This window comes from Zalophus californianus, chromosome 9, assembly GCF_009762305.2.
Source record: "Zalophus californianus isolate mZalCal1 chromosome 9, mZalCal1.pri.v2, whole genome shotgun sequence".
Taxonomy (NCBI): Eukaryota; Metazoa; Chordata; class Mammalia; order Carnivora; family Otariidae; genus Zalophus; species Zalophus californianus.
In genome coordinates this window covers 28,620,573-28,641,431 of record NC_045603.1, presented here as the reverse complement: position 1 = coordinate 28,641,431, position 20,859 = coordinate 28,620,573, and the positions used below count along the sequence as shown (strand labels likewise).

Here is a 20,859-nt window from a genome sequence, read left to right as displayed (position 1 = left end):
AGAGGCCCAGGGATCCAGGTTGCAAAGTGTGGGAGGCTAAACTAGCTGCAGCCTCTGGACAAATTAATTCTCTCCCACAAGCTTACACTCAGTGGTGTCAGAAGCATGTTGTGTCCAGTATTTATCTCATTATCTTCAAATTGTGCTGGAGAAACACATCTGGGGTGATATGGCTCCTCATGAGGGGGAAAGATATAATTAGCTGGGCTGATGCAACACAGTGGGAAGACGGGCCACATTCTTTGCCAGTTTCGAAGGACAATGGCGGTGAGCTTTTTATGAGCTTTGGTTATGCTGCACTGAAATGATTTGCTTCCATCCCAGTAAAGATTTGCAGTGCATATGGTTCTGATCAAAAATAAGAGCTAGAGATAGTTGAAGGTCAGGGTAGAGGTGGGGCTGACAGAAGAGAAAAGAGACAATTTTCTGAATTTAACTGATAACAGTTGAAATGTAAAATCCTGAAAGAGAAAACTCTAAGAACTTTATCTTATTCTTTATCCACTAGTGTAATTAGGGATATGGACACTTAAAGGACCTTAGGATTGTGACTGATTTTCCAGGATACACTAGTTTCAAACAGTTGAATATTCTCACCAATTGTCTCCATTTTTTAATCACATCTTGATTTTTTTTCTTCCAAAAATATGGCCACATAAATAGTACACATATATCTCATTTAAGACATATAAGGCTTCCCCCACTATCCAAAAATAAAAACCTTTGAAACTTCTTGTAAGCCAAAATAGCATAAAGCAAAGAAGCAATTACTATTAATTTATACAGAAAAATATTTTAGCATTCCCAGACTCAAAAATAACCTCTCTTAGGCTTTTCTGATACTTCAGAACACATCTTGCTAATGGAGGCACAAAATAAATTGAGATAAGGCACAGATGCTCACCGACAGTGTTCAATGCTATGGAGGCTGAGTGAGTTGCCAGGGAAGGAGCTGGGTGGGGCCATTCGCACTGCTCAGGTGCACGCTGTCTCTATAAGGCTCATTGCAAAGCAAATGCTGAATGCTATTTTTGCTTTTGCCTTTTTCTTTTTGTAAAAGCAAAAATCCTCTTTGGATTTCTTTCAGTTAGTGAAAATGGGTACTAATGTAAGTCTTTTGTAAAAGTGAAGTGGCGTTAACAAACGTTTGAAAAGCAGGGCATACCTGTACTTGGTTTGACAGCATCACCATTCTGTATCTAATTTAATGACCAAATAGAAATATATAGAAATATGCTTATCTTTACACAGTAGCCCCCCCTTATCTGTGCTTTTGCTTTCTGCTTGTTCAATTACCCACGATCAACCATAATCCAGAAGCAGATGATCCTCGTTCTGAGGTAGCCTCAGGAGGTCAGTAGTACCTAATGCCACACCACAGTGCCTACATCATTCCCCTCACTTGTGTCTCGTCCCCTATAGGCATTTTATCATCTCATATCATCCCAAGAAGGGTGAGTATAGCACAATAGGATATTTTGATATGTAGAGAAAAACTACATTCACATAACTTTTATTACAGTATATTGTGATAATTGCTCTATTTTGTTATTAGTTATTATTCTTAATCTCTGACTGTGACTAACTCATAAATTAAATTTTATCATGTTGTGTATGTATAGAAAAAACACATAGTATATATAGGATTGGCTATTTGCAGTTTCAGGCATCCACGGGGGGCCTTGGAATGTGTCCCCAACAGATTAAGAGGAGACTACTGGAATTGAAAATGAAGCATCAGAATGTGAATATTATTTACCTTCTTGACTATTGTTCTTTGAAAACAGAGACAAAACTCTAAGACCTTGGAGGGTGGAAGGGATGAAGAAACTCAGTTTGTAACACACTGGGAGAAGAAGCAAAAATATGATTCCTAAGTTATGTAATACATACTTTACAACAATACAAACTGACATAAACAGTACACAAATTTTAACAAAACAGGAAATAAGCTTAACATTTTACATAATGATTTTATCTTTAAAGACGTGAAAAATATTTTTCAATAATGAATACATTCAAAATGAACTTTGTGGAGTGCCTGGGTGGCTCAGTTGATTGGGCATCTGTCTTTGGCTCAGGTCGTGGCTCCCTGCTCAATGGGCGTCTGCTTCTCCCTCTGAACCTCCACCCTGGTCATCCTCTCTCTCTCTCTCAAATAAATAAAATATTTTTAAAAATGCACTTCACTCCTATCTAATGAATTATTTGTGTAATTCCTTATCTCTGGTTTTCAGACATTGCTGTGCTAATGAGAACTTGAGGTGGTTGTTTAAAATGTAGATTCCTGGGTCCCTGTTCTAGAATATCTGACTTAGTATGTCTAGGGAAGAACCTAGGAGTCTGCTTTTTTAACAAGTTATTTATGGAGACACTATATTTTCCACCTGTAAAAATAAATCTCACTTTCACTGAATGCCTACTGTGTACCACTTTTACAAATGATTTATTTCTTTACTCTTTACACCAGTCTTTTGAGTTAAATATCGTTTCCTCCATTTTATTGACAGGTAAACTGAGGTGGAAGGAAGAAGTTTCTCATGATCATACAACATATAAAGAGTGGAGTCAAAATTCAAACAGAAACTGATGATTCCAAAGACTTTGCTGTTGCCTATTTACTGACTATCATGGTAGAGACACACTTATAATCAACACTAGAAATAAAGGTGGGGGTTTTGGGGGGTGGGGGGCCATTAGAAAAGGATAAAATGAAATGTCAAGAGAATGACAATCTTTTTAATGATGTCTCCTAAATTCTCAGCATGAAATCACAACCCATTGAAAGGAAACAATAAAAATAGGCATTGAATTGAGAGAGTAGTTTAAAATGAGAAATAAAATTACATTTTCTAATTGAAGGTTAGCTAGTTATGAACAAGCATGCCTATAAATTGGCAACCAAATTCTGGTTAATCACATTTGGGGGTTTAACCATGTCAGTGGCTCAAAATTTAGTTATAGGAAGGTACATATAGCATTAGATGAAAACAGAGAAACAAAAATGCTTCTTAGTATAAAAAATACTTCTTTACTGACTTCATTTTTGCAATCTGACAAATTTGTTGTGGATATGGAGTGACACCATTTTATAAATTCAGAATTTGTTGAGCATATGGTTGACAGAATTCTAAGATGTCTCCCAAGATACCCCTTACTCCCAGGGTGTACACCTTGCATAATACTCTCCCCTTGAGTGTGGGTGGGCCTGACTTAATTAGGCGATGGCTACCAGGGACATAAGTCAGACCAGGTTCAAAGCATGATAGGGCCTATTAAGGGGAGCTACATGCAGGAAACTACAGAAAGCCTCAGGGGCTGGGAGCAGCCACTGGTCTGTAGCCAGCAAGAGAACAGGAGCCTCAGTGCTACAATGATACACAATTGAATTCTGCCAAAAGCTACATAAACTTGAAAAAAAGAACTCCAAGCTCCAGAAAATAATGTACCTTGGCTGATAGCTTGATTTCACCCTCATGAGAGGCTGAGGAGACGACTTACCTTAACTAGCCCTGGGCTTCTGACCTATGAAACCATGAAATAGTATATTTGACTTGCCTTAAGCCTCCATGTCTGTGGTAATTTGTTACAGAGGAATAATAAGTAAGAAATAAGAAAATAATACAAGTGCCTGCTATATATGCCAGCGTTAACTAGCATAGGGGTACAGCCATGAACACGATGGACAAAATTTTCTGCCCTAATGAACCTAAGACAGTAATGGAGAAAAACTGACACAACACAGGTAAAACAGAATAAATGTATATATAGATATTCAAGAGTGGCACATTCTATGAAGAAAGTAAAATAGGACAAGAGTGAGAGACTGACTGATGGGGACTGGGGTGGGACCTCACCCAGGGCAGTCAGGGAACAGCTATCAAAATTGGTAAGAGTTGCAGCAAGGCCAAAATGATGAAAAGGAGGCATAACATAAAAACTGGAGTTTGGATCTTAGTCTAGACCCTTTGAAGAGTTGTAGGCATGGGGAAGGGGTGTTTATCTGAATGACTCTTTGAGAAGATGTCTCAGTGGAAAATGAACTTAATTGGGGGTGGGGAGAGAGTGGAGAGATGCAATGGTGGTATCATCGTCCAAGAGAGACCTTGTCCATTGCAAAGATTTCACCATCACGCAGGACAAAATGAAGGATCAGGCTGGAAAGATAATCCCCAGGCTTGAAAGGGGAATTTTACGTAATGTTGCCATGGATCATATATTATAGACATTTTCTTTCATAATTTTCAGCAAAGAAATTTTTCTCTAGGGTATTTCCAAATCCAGATAACATAGATCTCTATTCCAAGAAGAGTGGTAGGAAAGCAAGATGGCAGGGGTAAAATGAAGGTGGAAATTCTGTTAACCTAGTTCAAAAGCCAAAAGATGGCCTGAGCTTGTCAACACATGAGTAGCTCAGAGAAAACTGAACATTAAACTTTCACATACTTATAGTATTTCTTAAGATTATCTCAAGTCACATCCAAGGTCTGACAATCATCTTTTTTCCTAGTAGCAAAGCATAGGAATTCAGTTAATATTTTTTTTTTGGCCAAAAACACAAATGTTGTAACTATGTAATGAATTCTCCTTTGCTCAAAATTAACTTGTTATGATCAGAATAAGTGTTAGATTTTCAAAAAATTAGAAGTTTCTTCACACATTCTTCATAACATGGCACGTGGCATATATTTATGTGTATTTTTAAATGTTATCATTTTCCTCTGCATATCTAAATCTCAGACTAATAGGAAAGAATAACACTATGCACAGAAAAGTAAACGTAAGGAATTTTCTTCAGAATTAATTTACGACAACATGTAAAATTTAAAACATGTTTTCAAATAAAAGTCCCAACTCTAATTAGTCCCAAAGAGAGCACAAGATTACAATGGAGTAGAATACAATTTTCTTCTCTCACTACTTGTTTTCAACTATCTTTCTATTTTCATCCCTTGAGAAAGCTGTTATAGACAGAATTGTGTTCCCTCAAAATTCATGTTGAAGCTCAAAGCGACTGTATTTGGAGAGAGGGTCTCTAAAGAGGTAACAAGGTTAAATGAGGTCATAAGGGTGGGACCCTAATCGGATAAAACTTGTGTCATTACAGGAAGAGACAACAGAGATCTCTCAGAGAAAGGCCATGAGGACACAGAGAAGCCAGGAAAAGTGTTTTCATCGAAAACAACCCTGATGATTCTTTGATCCTGGACTTCCGGCCTCCAGAACTGTGACAAAATAAAGTTCTGCTGTTTAAGCCACTCAGTCTGTGGAATTTTGTTGCGGCAGCCAGAGCAGACAAATATACAAACTGAATTCAAATATCAGAAAAAATATCATATAACCACATAATTAGAGTATTAGTTCTAATTCAAAGAAGTTCAGATTTACACAAGCAAGTCAACATCCTTAATTTACCAGCTAGTGGACATGTTCTCTTTTGATTAGAGACACAAATACGGGGTCCCCTGAGCCTGGGGAATGTTAATGTGGAATTGATCATTGAATATTATTTTTGCTTTAATACTTAAGATTTTGATCAGTTTTTGTTGTATTCTTGACAAAGTTAGCTTTGCCCTATTCTGAATTGAGGATGAGTTTAGTAAACGTATTAACCATAGGAAGCAATTTGTGTATTAAAATAATAGACACTGACTAAATTCCCTTTATTTTCAATAGTTTCTCTTGTAATCTATGAGAAGGAATGGTCTAAGCTCCATATGTAAATAAATAAATAAATCGGCAGGAACAACAATCATAATGAAAAAGAAAATACTAAACCTATATCACATTATTCAGGAGGAGTTTATTATCTTACATTTCCGGACATCAGAAGTCCAAAAATTGGTCCTATCTATAGAACCAAAAGCAAAATGTCAGGAGAGCTGTGTTCACTCTGGGGACTCTGGATGAGAATGTGTCCCTTGTTATTTCCAGCTTTTAGAAACTATCTCCATTTTTTTTGTCTTGTGGCCCCCTTTCCAGCAATGGTACCCTACTGACTCACACCTTCTCTGACTCTGGCCCTTCTGCCTTCTCTTGTAACAATCCCTGTGTTTACAGTGGACCTCCCCAGGTAATCCAGGATAATCTTTCCATCTCAAAATCCTTCACTTAATCACACCCACAAAATGCCATGTAAGATAATATATTGACAGGTTTTGGGGATTAGGACATGGACATCTTGGCAAGGTGCATTACTTTGCTGATCATAACACAGCTGCCCTAGTATTTCTATTTATTATGTGTGTTGGCAGGTAGAATTTGAAGATATATTTAACTGTATGTAGTTCATGTTAAAGGAGGCAATATGAAAACCTAAAATATGGTAATGAAGAAAATTAATGTGCAAGTTTTTAAGTAAGGCTTCTTTTTATTTGTAGTGAAAAATGTTTGTTCTAGCAAAGGCACCATCTCACACAGAATGTGTTGCAACTCTACAATCTCTTCAAGCCATTATAAAAGTAATTTGCCAATATTTACACCTTGCAGAAAAGAAGTTCTTAAAATACTGGTGGAAGATGTGTCAACAAGGAACTCAAACAACTGAGGAGTAGATAATTTTTATTTGGGAAAACTACAATTGTGCTCTGCGCTGTGAGGTATCAAGATTGCCAACTAGTGTGTTAATAATAAAAATCATTAACTAATAGATCCTTACTATGTGCTAACTGCTACACTACAGCTTTTACATGCATATCATCATTTTATGAGATATGCACTGTTAGGATCCCATTGTACAGATGCAAAAACTGAGGTTTTGGAAAAGTAAGTGCTCTTCCCTATTACTTCACAAGTGAAACTGGCATTCCATCTCAGGTCTGCTCACAATGATATGATAGGACAAGGTGGTTTCAGTTACTGTGGAATTTTCATCAGAAAAGGCACAGATATTTCCGAACTGCCCTATTATTGTTGTTAATTGTCCTTCATGCTACCCCTGGGAAAATTTATATTTTCTCTGATTTAGAGTAAGAACGTGAGGTCAAGCAACTGTATTTCAATTACCCTTCCATTTTTTTAGCTTTCTGAGTAGTAGCATATAATGTATGAACATAATTGAATTTCAAGTCAGATCTTAATAGCAAAACATGGCTTTTTCCAGAAACTGTGCAGATTATATATATATATGTATATAATCTTTAATTTTGAAATTGGCCACTTGTTCTGAAAAGAGCACTGGTTTTGGAGAAAGCACGAATTGGATTTGAGTTTGTATTTTGCAACTTACTCTCTATGTGGAAAATAATTAACTTCCCAGAGCCTTCGATTCCTTATCTTTAAAATGGGGGAAATAATACTGATCTCATGAGACTGTTACATATGTTCTCAAAAAAGGCTAGATTACTCCTCTAATGGAGTGTTAATTTTTGAACATTCTCAAAAGACAGAACTCTCCCCCTTTCCCTGATTATTTTGCCACTTATAAAAATATTCTAAAGCTTTGGGTGTTGGGGGCAGAGAAAAGCCACTTTTTCTCTTACTGTGTTGAGTGAATCTTTTCCCAAATACTGTTTTGTTTTCATTTTTGTTTTTTTGTTTTGTTTTGTTTTTAACTTTATTTTCAGTTGCTTTGAGCAAGGTTGGTCATTATTCCATCATAAATGATTCTTGACCATTTTCATGTTGAATGAATTGCAGTGGGATTCATTAGCAATTTCCAGGTTTGCCACGTTTCTTTGCGCTTTCTTTCTGCCCTCTGCAGAGAAGCCAATATCCTTAGTGTACACAAAAAGCCAGGATGCCTCTAATTGTTGAGCCCAATGTTATGCAGAACATATGAAAAAAACAACAGTAAGTGCCTTATTAAATGTAGCTTTTTGAGAGAATGCGATTTCTTGTTTTAACAAATCCCAACTGGAGTAATGAAATGTCTCTTCTGAGGCGCCTGGGTGGCTCAGTCGGTTAAATAATTTCAGCTCAGGTCATGATCTCAGAGTGCTGAGATGGAGCCTTGTGTGGGGCTTTGCGCTGGGAGTGGAAAAAAAAAAAAGGAAGGAAGGAAGGAAGAAAAAAAGACAAGACAAGGCAAGACAAAACAAAAAAGGGTTCTTTGGACACCCAAGGAAAGAAAGAAAGAAAGAAAGAAGGAAAGAAAGAAAGAAAAGAAAAAAACATAAAAGGGCTCTTTGGACACCCAAGGCAAGCAAGCAAGCAAGCAAGCAAGCAAGCAAGCAAGCAAGCAAGCAAGCAAGAAAGAAAGAAAGAAAGAAAGAAAGAAAGAAAGAAAGAAAGAAAGAAAAAGAAAGGAAAGGAAAGGAAGGAAGGAAGGAAGGAAGGAAGGAAGGAAGGAAGAAAGAAAGAAAGAAGAAAAAGAAGAAAGGAAGAAAGGAAAGGGAGAAAGGAAAGGAAAGAAAAGAAAAAAAACAAAAAAGGGCTCTTTGGACACCCAAGTCCAGCAGTAACTTGACTCTGTGGAGACTGAGCTCTGACTGAGCTTTGCAACAGGGAAGACACCATGTATAACCATATTCTTAGAAACATTTCATTGGATTTCCAAACTCTTCTGGGCACATTTACTTCATCTCTTACCTGCTTGGTGTGGAAAAGCAATTACTCTGTGGTGATGGTGCAGTCAAATCTGTAAACAGTTATTACATTTCAATTAGAGCTGCATGAATCTCAATATATTTGGTTTTCTGGGAATTAATATAAATCGTTCGTGATGTTTCGATTCACAAGGGGTCCTACCCCACACATTTGGCTCTCAGCAACACTCAGATGCATTCAGAAGTCAAGGACTATTTTCCCAGCATTAAGCACTCGGCCTGCAGCTAAATTCTCCTGAAGTGTATCGGTCACTACTCAAACTCCCGAGTCTTCCAGCTGCACCACAGGTTTTTGCCAAGAGAAGTCAACTTAGACTGGCTCCCGAGTTTGAAAGGAGATTCTGATAAATCTTCTGTCGTAAAACATGCACTTGATCACACTCATGGTCTTCCTCAAATGCTCATAAACCACTGAAACACAAACATTACCGATAAGAAGAATGGCAGTGAGATGGAGGAATGCGAAGACAGAAACTAATATTTATCACACAGCGACAATGGTCCAGTCGCTTTTCTTAGATTATCTCTTTAAATTCCCACATCAACACTGCAAGGTGGTTATTACGGGTCACCCACCATTCTCCAGATGGGAAAATTCCTATTCAAATTAAGAAACTTGCCCAGATTTACCAGGTAGATGGTGGTGCCAGGAACGAGCCCAGGTCTCTGTTTTCAGAGCCCATGATGATTTTTCTGTCTCCCAATGTACAGAAATTTGGAGAATGTGCTTAATTTTTGTCTTTTCCCTTTTTCTTTCCATTGCTCATCATGGCTCACGAGTGCCTTTCAGAACAGCCTGGTTGGTCTATCCACTCTTTGTACTAGTACCGGTGACTCTTTAAATTTTCTATGTACTCAAGGAAAAACGCAAGAAACAGAGTCAAATGACGAAGGGACTGTTCTCCCCACTCGTAAATGTGTTACATATGGTGGGGGGGGGAGGGACAGACCGCAAGCAGCATTAACCAGGGAGGATTTCGCACTTCCATCAGCTACCATGAAAGATAACATATGGACTGAACATTTATTCCAAGCAACAGATTTGTTTCTAGTTACTCTCCAGCAGTTGAATGAAAGAGAGGGGGAAAAAAAAACAAAACACCTTTTAACAGCCATCTGAAAATACTCTCCCAATGAGAGAAATAAGGCTGATCTTTTTTCAGACTACAGAACGAGCATTTTAAAAAGTAAATCATAATGATTCAATTTAAATGTATTTATTGAGCTACAATCACCATGAATCTACCTCTTCACTGGGGAAGACATGCTGCCTGTCCTGCTTTTTGGAGGAAAGACATTCTTACTATAATAGACTCATTACATGTTTGTTTTATACTATTTTCAAGTTATTTCTTTTTTATTTATTTTGATCATTATCTTATATGTAATAGGCCTTTTCAATATCATGATAAAGATGAAAATTTGTGTCAATAAATGGGGACACCCGCCTGTTCCCCATCATTTTATTTATAATCAATCATTTGCTTCATGTCACCCAAGTTATTGGTTTGGATCTGGAAAGCGTCATAACTTTTGGCATTGCAAAATTCTTCAGCTTGAGAAAAAAGGCATTTTTGGGAAACCAAATTTTTAAAAGTTAAGCTTCAAATTGTTTCTACCCTCCAGGCTCCTGACATATAAAAGTATTAACAACATATGTCTAGTTAGATTTTTAAACCACATGAGAGTTAAGCAGGATGAGCCTCTTTGAAATATTGTGCTTTTTGAAAATAGGAAGCAAAAGAAAATGAAAAAGAAAGCCTATAATTGCCTTCAAAAATACATATTTGAACTTTTCTCATGCTCTCAGGTAAACCAATCTTATAAATGGGCCCTATTCTGTTCTTGGACCTTTCTTTATGTTAGCCGTCATTTCTTTTAAAACTAAGTTGAACGTTCTTCACCTTCAAGAAGCAGTCTCTGACAAACTCATTCCTTCTCCCCATTAAGACTTTCTCCTTTTTCCAATCATTGTCAGTGTGTGTACACGAGGTTCAATCTTTCCTTGTAATTGTGCCTTTAAATATCTACTTACCTGACCTTCTGAAAAAAGAAATTTCTTTCGGAAATTCTTTGCCATGAGAGCTGATCATAGGAAAAAAAGACTATAAAATCTAGACTGTATAGCCTGAGAAACAAATGCTTATCAAAACATAAAGTAGGTTTACGATGAATGTGAAATTATCATCAAATCCTGTTGTTAAGTAAATAAAAGAAGTTGTCTTTAAAATTGCAGTCATGGGAGAGGGAGGTAAAAATTACATTTTTAAGGTATAAACAAATTTGCAGTTGGGGGATCCAGTGTAGATTGCTCAAATGCTGGTGGATATTTTGAAAACATCTTCTCATCTTGTGATTGCTGTTTCTCCAGGAAGTCCAGCCTTCCCACGCCATACCTTTCACCTCCCTGAGACTGGAGCAGAACCCTGACCCTATGTGCTTGGCTTCATCTTAGAAGTGTCTCAGTTTACTAGAGCTCAGATTTTCTCCAGCCTTATTTAATCTTACATCACACAAATCATATACAGACAACCTAACATATCTAAAACTGAACTCCTGATCTTCCACCCTAAATTTCTTCCTAGCATTCTAGAAAACTTCCTCTTTCTAGTCACTCTTACTAAAATATTGGGAGTCTGGATTTTCTTCTTTCTTTCTCTCACACCAATATTCTTTAAAAATGTCAAGATCATGAACCACAAAGGAAGACTGAGCAATAGTCACAGAGCAGAGGAAACTATAAGTGGGCAGAGACTAAATGCAATGTGGTATTCTGGATTGGATGCTAGAAAGGAAAAAGGACATTAATGGAAACACTAGGGAAATCTGAATAAAGTCTATAATTTAGTTAACTGTATTGTACCAAGGTGAATTTCTTAGTTTGGACAACTGCTCTATAGTTATGTAAGATGTTGACATTAGGGAAAGCTGGCTAAAGGGATTAAGAGAATTCTCTTTACTACCTTTACAACTCTACATCTAAAGTCATTTAAAATTAAAAATAATAATAATAATGATAATGAGAGTTGTGATTGCATGAGATAATGCATGTGAAAATATTTATAAACTATATGGAGCTGTCACTATGGTAGGCACTCTGATTATGTACATGATGATAATGAAAAGCAGTGCTTTAGAAGATGATAGTGCGCTTAACAATTGGGTGTTTTGAACTGACCAGCCCATTTAGCCAAATTAATCCAATAGCCTCGGTGTAGCCCATAACTTTAAGTGAAGACAGCTGTGAGTCCAGCTTCCAGATGGCCCTCTATGAACTTCACCTTTTGGTCTTTATACCCTTTTGGAGTTCCCTCCCACAATGAATAGGACCAACTTGTATAACCAGTAGAACAGTGAGGAAATGACAGTGCAAGATTTCCAAGTCTAGGTCATTAAAGACATTATGACTTTGGCCTTGCTATCCTGGAGTGATCATCCCGGAGGAAGTCTGCCACCATATTTTGAGGATATACAAGCAAGAGGCCCATGTGCCAACTTCCAGCATCATGTGAGTAAACCTTCTTGGAAGCAGATCCTCCAGGCCCAGTGAAGTCTTAAAATGATGCAGCCCTTATAAATGCCTTGTCTGCAACCTTATTAAGAGGCCCTGAGCCAGAAACATCCAGCTAAGCCACATCTGAATTCTTGACCCAAAGAAACAAATCAATGCTATTGTCTTACACCATTAAGTTATGGCGTAATTAATAGATACTAATAGATAACTAATACGACAACCTTTAAAAAAATAAGCAACAAACATTTGTCTAAGATATCATGACATAAAGCCAATGACATGAAAACAGACAAAAACAAATAATATTCTGGTAGTAGTTTGGTGAGATACGTAGTGCAGTCTTCTCTTTCTTTTTCTTTTTCTTTCTTTCTCTTTCTTTCTCTTTCTTTCTTTCTTTCTTTCTCTTTCTTTCTTTCTTTCTTTCTTTCTTTCTTTCTTTCTTTCTTTCTTTCTTTCTTTCTTTCTTTCTTCTTTCTTCTTTCTCCCTCTCTCTCTCTTTCTTGTCCTCTGTTTTATTTTTTATGTCCAGGTTTGTGTTTACATAGAAAGTAGATTTTTGCTACTCTTCTGTTACAACAATTGGCTTTGAAGAATACGCTTCTTTCTGCTACAGATCTTTTCACTGCTGTTGTTTTGTTTGTTTGTTGTTTGTAATCATCAAAATATAAGGTGTCCCCTTCTGGAAATATTATTCAGGAGTCAGAGACATGATGTTTTCCCACTCAAAATTTGAGCAGAAAGAGTATAGGTTTGGGATTTAAGATTCTGGCTGCTGCCTTGCCACTTCCAGACACATGGTTTGGGAGAGGTTCAAATTCTATCTTAAGTGTTATAAGTGTCCACTTGTAAAATGAGGGGGTAAAGCAAACGTTATCTGAGCTTCCTAAAGCTTCCTAAGGTCTCAAGACTACTTTAGAAAACTGAAAAGTGTCATATATCCTGCTTCTTTTGAATGAAATAATTTAGCCTCACTTAATTCAGATAAAAGTTGTAAATATCCCAGAACAACCATTCGCCAGTCACAGTTCTCTGGAAACAGGCAGAACAACAGACTTAACAAATATGTAAATGGCATAAAACTACCTTTGGTGGCTGCAAAACAAAACCTTTGTCTCACTGAACAGCCTCTGTTTTGTGACGCTGAGGTTCTACATGTTATCCTATATAATTCTTCCTGGAATTGGTATTTTAAAATTGAGAAGCAATTTAGTGTGCTGCAAAGCCTTGCTCTATTAGCCCAGGCCAACATTCATGACACATTTTAATAGAATAATGGGCAGTTGGGCATCTAAACTTTACCCTGCTATGGATCATTTTTGGCAGCTGTGCTTTTTATTCATCAGTCTGATTGAAACTGCTTTCCTGACAGAAGCAAAGATACTCTTCTTTGTTCAGGATTTCCATAAAAGGTGAAATGGAAGTCTTTACAGACAGACTGGCGTGCCTGAATAAATTTATTTTCCTAGGCTTCTAGCCACAACAGTGAGCAAACAAATGCCTCTTACCTACATCTTTAAATACACCATAGGGGAGCTAATTTATAGGATATAATACTCATTTGCTTTGACTTCGTCCTTCTGTTTTAAATCATTGCCCAAACTTGCATTTTTAAATCTTTCCCTTATGATTCTTAACATTGAGCCCTGGGCTATTTGAGCAATATATGGTTCTGGGTGTGTTTGTCAGTGTCTATGTGTGTGTACATAGACAACATGCTTATGATGTTGGGGGAGGAGGACTGGCCTTTTTTTTTTTTAATCCTCTTTCTTTATAGAGAACAGACCTCAAAGGGTTTCCTTCCCCAGCTTCTTAACGTCTTTTCCAAGCATAATGATTCTAGACAGACCAAACAACTGACCAGTGATCCATTGTGTTTTTAATCATTTACAGTCGGATTCCTACATGGTGGTGCCTAGTATTTGGTTTTGAAGAATGCTTTCTTGGGGACCACATTCAATCCAGCCTTTCTGAACAATAAATTACCTGTGTTTGGGGGCCCTTGACAGCCTGTATTATTTTGCCCTCGTTGAAAATAATGGATGATTTGGAACAATGGTCCCTTTTGAATTAAAATATAAAAGGTTTGAGTTTCAGAGTTCAAGATAATGAGTAGGCCCAACAAGCAGACTGGGCCCAAGTCTCCCCAAGAGAGGAAACATGGGGGGCAGTGGGTGGTGAAGACATGAGGGAGAGAAAGCATAAACATAAGCATTTGTACAGACACATTACTTGTTTTATTTTTTTTCAGGGTTGGGAAAATGATTTTGTATCCTGCACTGCCCCAGATGTTCAGTCAACTATATAGTTATAGTTACACTAACATGAGGCAGAGCAGAGATTTGTGCAAATATTATGATCATCCTGAATCACCCAGGAGAAATCTGTGGTCTTCTGTATGGCTGGTTAGCTAACCTCTATCTATCCTCAACTGGGAGGTGAGGAATGGCAGGCAGGGGTGCTGCAACTGTTGGCACTGTGGATAGATCACAAGGGAAAACTGCTTTTAGCTGAAAATGCATCTGTTTGCACATTGGTGAAAATTCATCATCAAATACTAAATTACAGTACTAGTGTTTAAATGCTTAGGAGAAAAAAAAAACAATTATTTTCATATGTAAGTATATGTGTACATAGAGGTACTCCCCAGAACAGGAAATAATTCCAAAGTAATGATGTCACTTAGAAATAGAACTATCTTTTGCCAAATAAATAATGTTGTTAATTAGTGGCTAGATTTCCAGGCTAAACAAAAGTGATCTGAATTGCCAGTTCAGTTAAACTAGGATTTTAAGATTTAAGTTTAAGAGTTAGGATACTGTCCAGAGGCAATATACCACAAGGGTTAAGAATCAGAGATACTAGGGGTGCCTGGGGTGACTCTTGATTTCAGCTCAAGTCATGATCTCACGGTCATGGGATGGAGCCCCATGTGGGTTCTGTGCTCAGTGAGGAGTCTGTTTGGGATTCTCTCTCTCCCTCTTCCTCTGTCCCTCCCTCTACTCACTCTCTCTCTCTCAAATAAATAAACATCTTTAAAAAAAAATCAGAGATACTCACTTTTAAATCCAGTCTCCCCCCACTCACTAGTAGTATCATTTTGGGAAAGTTCTGTGACCTTTCTGAACCCCAGTCTCCTAGTCTGTATATTATAGGGATCAGCAAACTATGACCTGTGAGCTAAGTCTGGCTCACCACCTGTTTTGGTCCAGCTTGAAAGTTAATTTTTTAAAATATTTTTAAGTGTTTAACATCAAAGGAAGAATAATATTTCATAACATATGAACGTTGTATGAAATTTATATTTTAGGATCCATAAATAAAGTTCAACTGGAACATGGCCATGCTTATTTGTTTGCATACGGTCTTTCTTTTTAGGCTACCGTTTTGCCACAAGGCAAAAGGTTATGATCAGGACCACAGAGCCCACAGAAACGAACATATTTAATCTGTAGCCCTTTACAGAAAGTATTTGTCTAATCCTACTATAATATCTATCTTACAGCACTATATGAGGGTTGGATATTATAGTGTTTAAATATTATAGTGTTTATAGTGTTAATATAAACACAGGGAATCAGAGTGAAGAAAGAAGCTCTGGGCTAATGCTGCCTCTGACGACAAATATGTGGCTGTGTACGCAGACTTCACAAAGCCAGAAAACAAAGACAAAGCTGGGAAATACTTCCAACATACTAGCATTTCTCTTCCATTTATAAGAATGAGTGATGGTGTCAGAGGGTGTTTACAGAAAAATGGAAATGTCCCCATTTTGTCAATCTCCTTTAACCTAACTGCAACTAGACTATAAATTCCCATTAGCTAATTCAACATCTATTTTAATAAGAGGCAAAATTTCGCTGCAAACAACACTTCTCTATTAGTTGTTGTTCTTGTAATTGAATTTTTTATGATGGAAATCTGTTTAAATTAATAGAAGCACATCCATGTGTCTGATAATGAAAAAAATACATACCGAAAACACATTTCAAGGTCAAATTTTTCATTACTGAAGTAAGAATGATGAAATATAAGGATACATTCAAGGATAGAGTTTCTCTCCCTCTCTTCTTAACAGTAGAAGCTACACTACATTGAGTGCTTTCTCTGTCTGATGCTATATAGAAATTTATTTTTAATTTTTCTAACAGCTCTGTTAGATAAGTATGAAACTGGGAATAAGAATAGTGAATTCCACTGACGCAGAAACCTCATATATATTTAGACCAAAGGAAAGCATCATGGTATCTTTTGGACTGCATCCCCGCCTTCTGCACTTTGGTGTGGCCACAGGGGCCTATAAATAACCCTGGACTCATCGCTAATGGAAACATGTAGCTCTGTTTCTAAATGAGTTTCTATTGTAATTGTAATTATTATTAAATCAATAACCATAAAAAAGTATTATAAATATCACTATTAGTAGTAATGCTCACTTATGGGGTCACGCACAGATATTTATGGCCCACTACGTAACACACGCTGGATTAGGCCCTGGATATGCAATGTAAATCAAAACAAAGTCCCCATCCATTGACGCTTACATTTTATTGAGCAGAGGCAGATAAACATCAAATATTTTTTTTTAAATAAACTAGAAAATATCACGAAATATTAAGTCCTATGATTGGCTACGTTGTAAGGGAAGGGAGAAGAACACTTTTGGTTAGGTGGTCAGATTAAGTTAGAGTAGAAGAAGAGTACTGGTTGTCACCTCAGAGAAATTTAAGATTGCATCTCAAAGACTCGCTCAGTTACAGACAAAAGGCTTTAAGAAGTTTAAAGACCTTGTCCAAAATATCTTTATGTTCAGCCCAAAGTAGGGTGAAGCCTGTCTCAGAAAGATCTAGGAGTGTGGCTTTCTCTCATGCAGTCAACTACAATAAGATCTCTAAGAAACCCAGAAAGCTATTAAGAGAACTATAATTGTTGGAAACACCTCCAGTTTGGAATGAATTGGACAGACAACATTTACACTGAAAAAAGACCTCTGGGTCCCCAAACTTACACAAGCAGGAAGCAGACCAAGAAAGCTTCTCAGCCACAAAACAGGCCACTTCTAAAGAAAAGGAGGATGACTCAAGAGATATGGAGAGCCGCTTGCAGAAAGGAGAATGAAGCCATAATCAAGGACTGGAAACAGGTGCCTGGCTAGATTTCATAGTTGTTACTAACCAGTGACTACTAAAGGCTTCTCTTCTGCCCAGTTTTTAAATTACAATTATCCAATCACGGTGTCTGTGTGTAGAAGGGGTGAAATGGGGAGGTGGGTCAAATAACTTGTCTTTTAGTTCACAAGCCTTCAGATGAAGAGAAGTCACTTTGGAAAAACTGTGACTGAGGAACTTCCCCTGAGAAACTCCCCTTACCCCATTCCACTTCAAACTAATTTAGATGATGAAATATTCTGGACCTGGGCCTGAACCTGACTCCATATTGGGGTAAGACTTTTGGGGATCTTGGGAAAGGACAAGTTCACTCTGGATGTAGGAGAATTATCAATTTATTAAGGGCCAGAATTTATTTTTAATTCAGCCCTCCTCCCTTCCTTCAAACTCTTGGCAACCACTAATCTTTCTATTGTCTCTATAGTTTGGCCTTTTCTAGAACATCATATAGCTGGAATCATACAGTGTTCAGCTTTTCCAGAGACTCTTCTATCTCCTTCTTTCCTTCCTTCCTCCCTCCCTCCCTTTTCTTTTTTCTTTCTTTCTTTCTTTCTCTTTCTTTCTTTCTTTCTTTCTTTCTTTCTTTCTTTCTTTCTTTCTTTCTTTCTTTCTTTCTTTCTTTCTTTCTTTCTTTCTTTCTTTCTTTCTTCTTCTCTTTCTTCTCTCTTTCTTTTCTCTTTCTTTCTTCTTTCTTTCTTTCTTTCTTTCTTTCTTTCTTTCTTTCTTTCTTTCTTTCTTTCTTTCTTTCTTTCTTTCTTTCTTTCTTTCTTTTTCTTTCTTTCTTTCTTCTTCCCTCTTTCTTTCTCTCCTTTCTTTTTCTTTTTCTTTCTTTCTTTCTTTCTTTCTTTCTTTCTTTCTTTCTTTCTTCTTTCTTTCTTTCTTTCTTTCTTTTTCTTTTTCTTTCATTCTTTCTTAGTTTCTTGCTGTTATCCAGATAATTAACAAAAACCAACCATGCAAAACTGGGTCCTGCCCTCTCCTTTTGCTCCCCAGTTGTGGGCATAGGTCTGGGGTGGGAGGCAGGAGTGGTTAATGCCACAGGGAAGAAATGAAAACTGGCTCAGAGAGGGAGAGCCACAAAAAAAAAAAAAAAAGAGAGAGAGAAATGAATTAAAAGCCTTCCCATCCCCTCCAGTCAGGGTTAAGTTCATTTCCCCAATTCCCCAGTGAGCAGAAGTGAGTGCAGCATCTGATGTCTGCCTCTTCCCTTGTGTCTGGTTAGAATGGTACAGCAGGGCTGCAGGGGACTGGATTAGGGCCAGGAGCACTGAAGAACTATACCACAAAGACAGGGGGAAGCAGAAATCTGGAGACCATACTGGCATCTAGGAATATGCTCACCCCTGAGCACCTGGGTATGGGCAGGATGAGACCTCTGAGTGAGAAGAGTCCAGCCTCCACTGACAGGAGACTCCATGGGAGGGAAGGTGAGGGTGCTGAAGAGTGTTCCCAGGATAAACCAGGAATGTTCCAGGCATCGCTTCCAGCCACAGTGTGAGGTGTCCTTACAAATGGATAAGTCCACTGAATCCATGGACTTGTGGTAGGGTATTGTTCCACAGAATGGACGAGTCCACTGGCCAGTGTAGGGTGGAAAGGGACAGAAGATCACAAAGGAAGAAGGTCCACTGGGAAACGGATGGTGTGTTCCCATTCTCCTGTAGGTGAGCCACTAGAGATGAGAGGGAGGCAACCACCCCACAGACAAGATGGCACAGAAGGTGGGTGGGGGCCCGAGGGGAGACTGCACTGACGCAAGAGAGTCCATGGGGGAAGCTGGGAAGGGGCAAGGAGCAGTGCTCTATCCACATTCACTTCAGAACAGAGACTCTTTCACTAAGCAATATGCACTTAATTTTCCATGTCTTTTCATAGCTTGATAACTTACTTCTTTTAATTGCTGAATAAGATTCTGTTGAATATTTATCCATTCTTCTGAAGGACATCTTGGTTGCTTCCAGTATTTTGACAATTGTGAATAAAGTTCCTATAAGCATTCATGTCCAGGTTTTTGTAAGGACAAAATTTTTAACTCTTTTGGGTAAATACCTAGTGGCAAAATGGATCATATGGTAAGTCCAAATTTAACATTCTAAGAAACTGCCAAACTATCTACTAATGTGGCTATACCATTCTGCACCCCCCAGTAATGAATAAGAGTTTTGCCCCAGATCCTCTCTAGCATTTGGTATTGCTAGATTTGTTCTTGTTTTTGTTGTTAATTTTTTGGTATGTTTTCTATGCCATGCAATCATGGCATCAATGAATAAAGGGAATTTCTTTCCCTTCCCAATCTTCCAAACCTTTGTTTACCTGTCTTACCTTATTGCACATGCTAGGTCTTCTACTGAAGGTGATGATGCTGATGATGCTGAATAGGAGTAGTGAGAGGGTCATCCTTATTTGTTCCTGATCTGAGGTGGAAAGCACCTAATTTATCAACATTAAATATAATGTTAGTTGTAAGGTTTTTGGTAAAATTCTATATAGAAGTGGAGGAAGCTCCCTTCTATTCCTAGATTGCTGAGTTACTTTTAATCATGAATGGGTCTTGGATGTTGTCAAAAGCTTTCTATGCATCCATTGATATGATAATATGATTTTTCTGCTTTAGCTTATTGATATGGTGAATTACATGAATTGATTTTCAAATGTTGAACCAGACTTGCATATTTGGGGAAAATCCCACTCGGTTGTACTGTATAATGTTTAATATATTGCTGGATTTGATTTGCTAATATTTTGTTGAGGATTTTTGTGTCTATGTTCATGAGAGATATTGGTCTCTAGTTTTCCTTTCTTGTGATGTCTTTTTCTGATTTTGGAAAATTCAGAATTCTGTCCTCATTTCTTCCTTGATTTCTTGTTTTGAGTTATTTCTTTTAAGAAGTCCAATTTGACCCTTTCTTCATATGTAAACTTTCAACTTGTTATTTGAAAATTTTTGCATGTGGTCATTATTGCCAGTATTTTGAAGTCTTACAGTGAACTATATATAAGTGATCTACTAAGTGGCCTTACTGTGGACATTTTTTAAAAAGATAATTGTGTCGGTCATTTTTTAGACTTTTTTTATTTGGAAACTTAGGTGTTTTAGTTTTAGAAATTTTTTTCACATTCATTGTTTACTAATGCCTTCCCTTCTGTTATCGTCTTCTGGAACTCTTTTTGGTCAGCCTTTGGACTTTCTGGATTCATCTACTAATATTCTTACCATTTTGTGTTTATCACAATTTCCATTTAATTTTGTTCTGCATTCTCTAAAGATACCTTGGTTTTATCATCTAGCTCTTCAGATGAATCTTTCATCCCATTTTCATATTTCTAGTTTTTAAGACCTCTATCTAGCTAACTGACAGTTCCATTTTTATAGTATCCTACTGAGTGCAATGACTTCTCATTTATATGAAAACATAAATAATAGTTTTAATTACAGCTTTTGTCTGCTCTCTGCATTCCCTGCTTTCTCTGAGTTCTTTTTTTTTTTTTCTCTTTGATGCCTTAATTTTTGAGTGGCATTTTCCTCGATAGCCAGAGATTTTGTTTTCTGTTGATTTTCAAGAGGGAGGCATTAGAAACCTAAATGGAAGCTCTGTGTGAGGGGATGGAATCTTCCAGCTGAGAGGCTTGTCCT

At 37.4% G+C, this 20,859-nt stretch overlaps 1 long non-coding RNA gene across 1 annotated transcript in view; it reads right to left on the bottom strand.

The window, feature by feature from the left end:
* Positions 1-8,402: 8,402 nt before the first annotated feature.
* Positions 8,403-20,859, bottom strand: part of LOC113922548 — a 218,291-nt gene continuing 205,834 nt past the window's right edge. The window contains exon 5 of the long non-coding RNA XR_003519982.2: positions 8,403-8,957. This is a non-coding gene — a long non-coding RNA (uncharacterized LOC113922548). The remainder of the gene's footprint in view (positions 8,958-20,859) is intronic.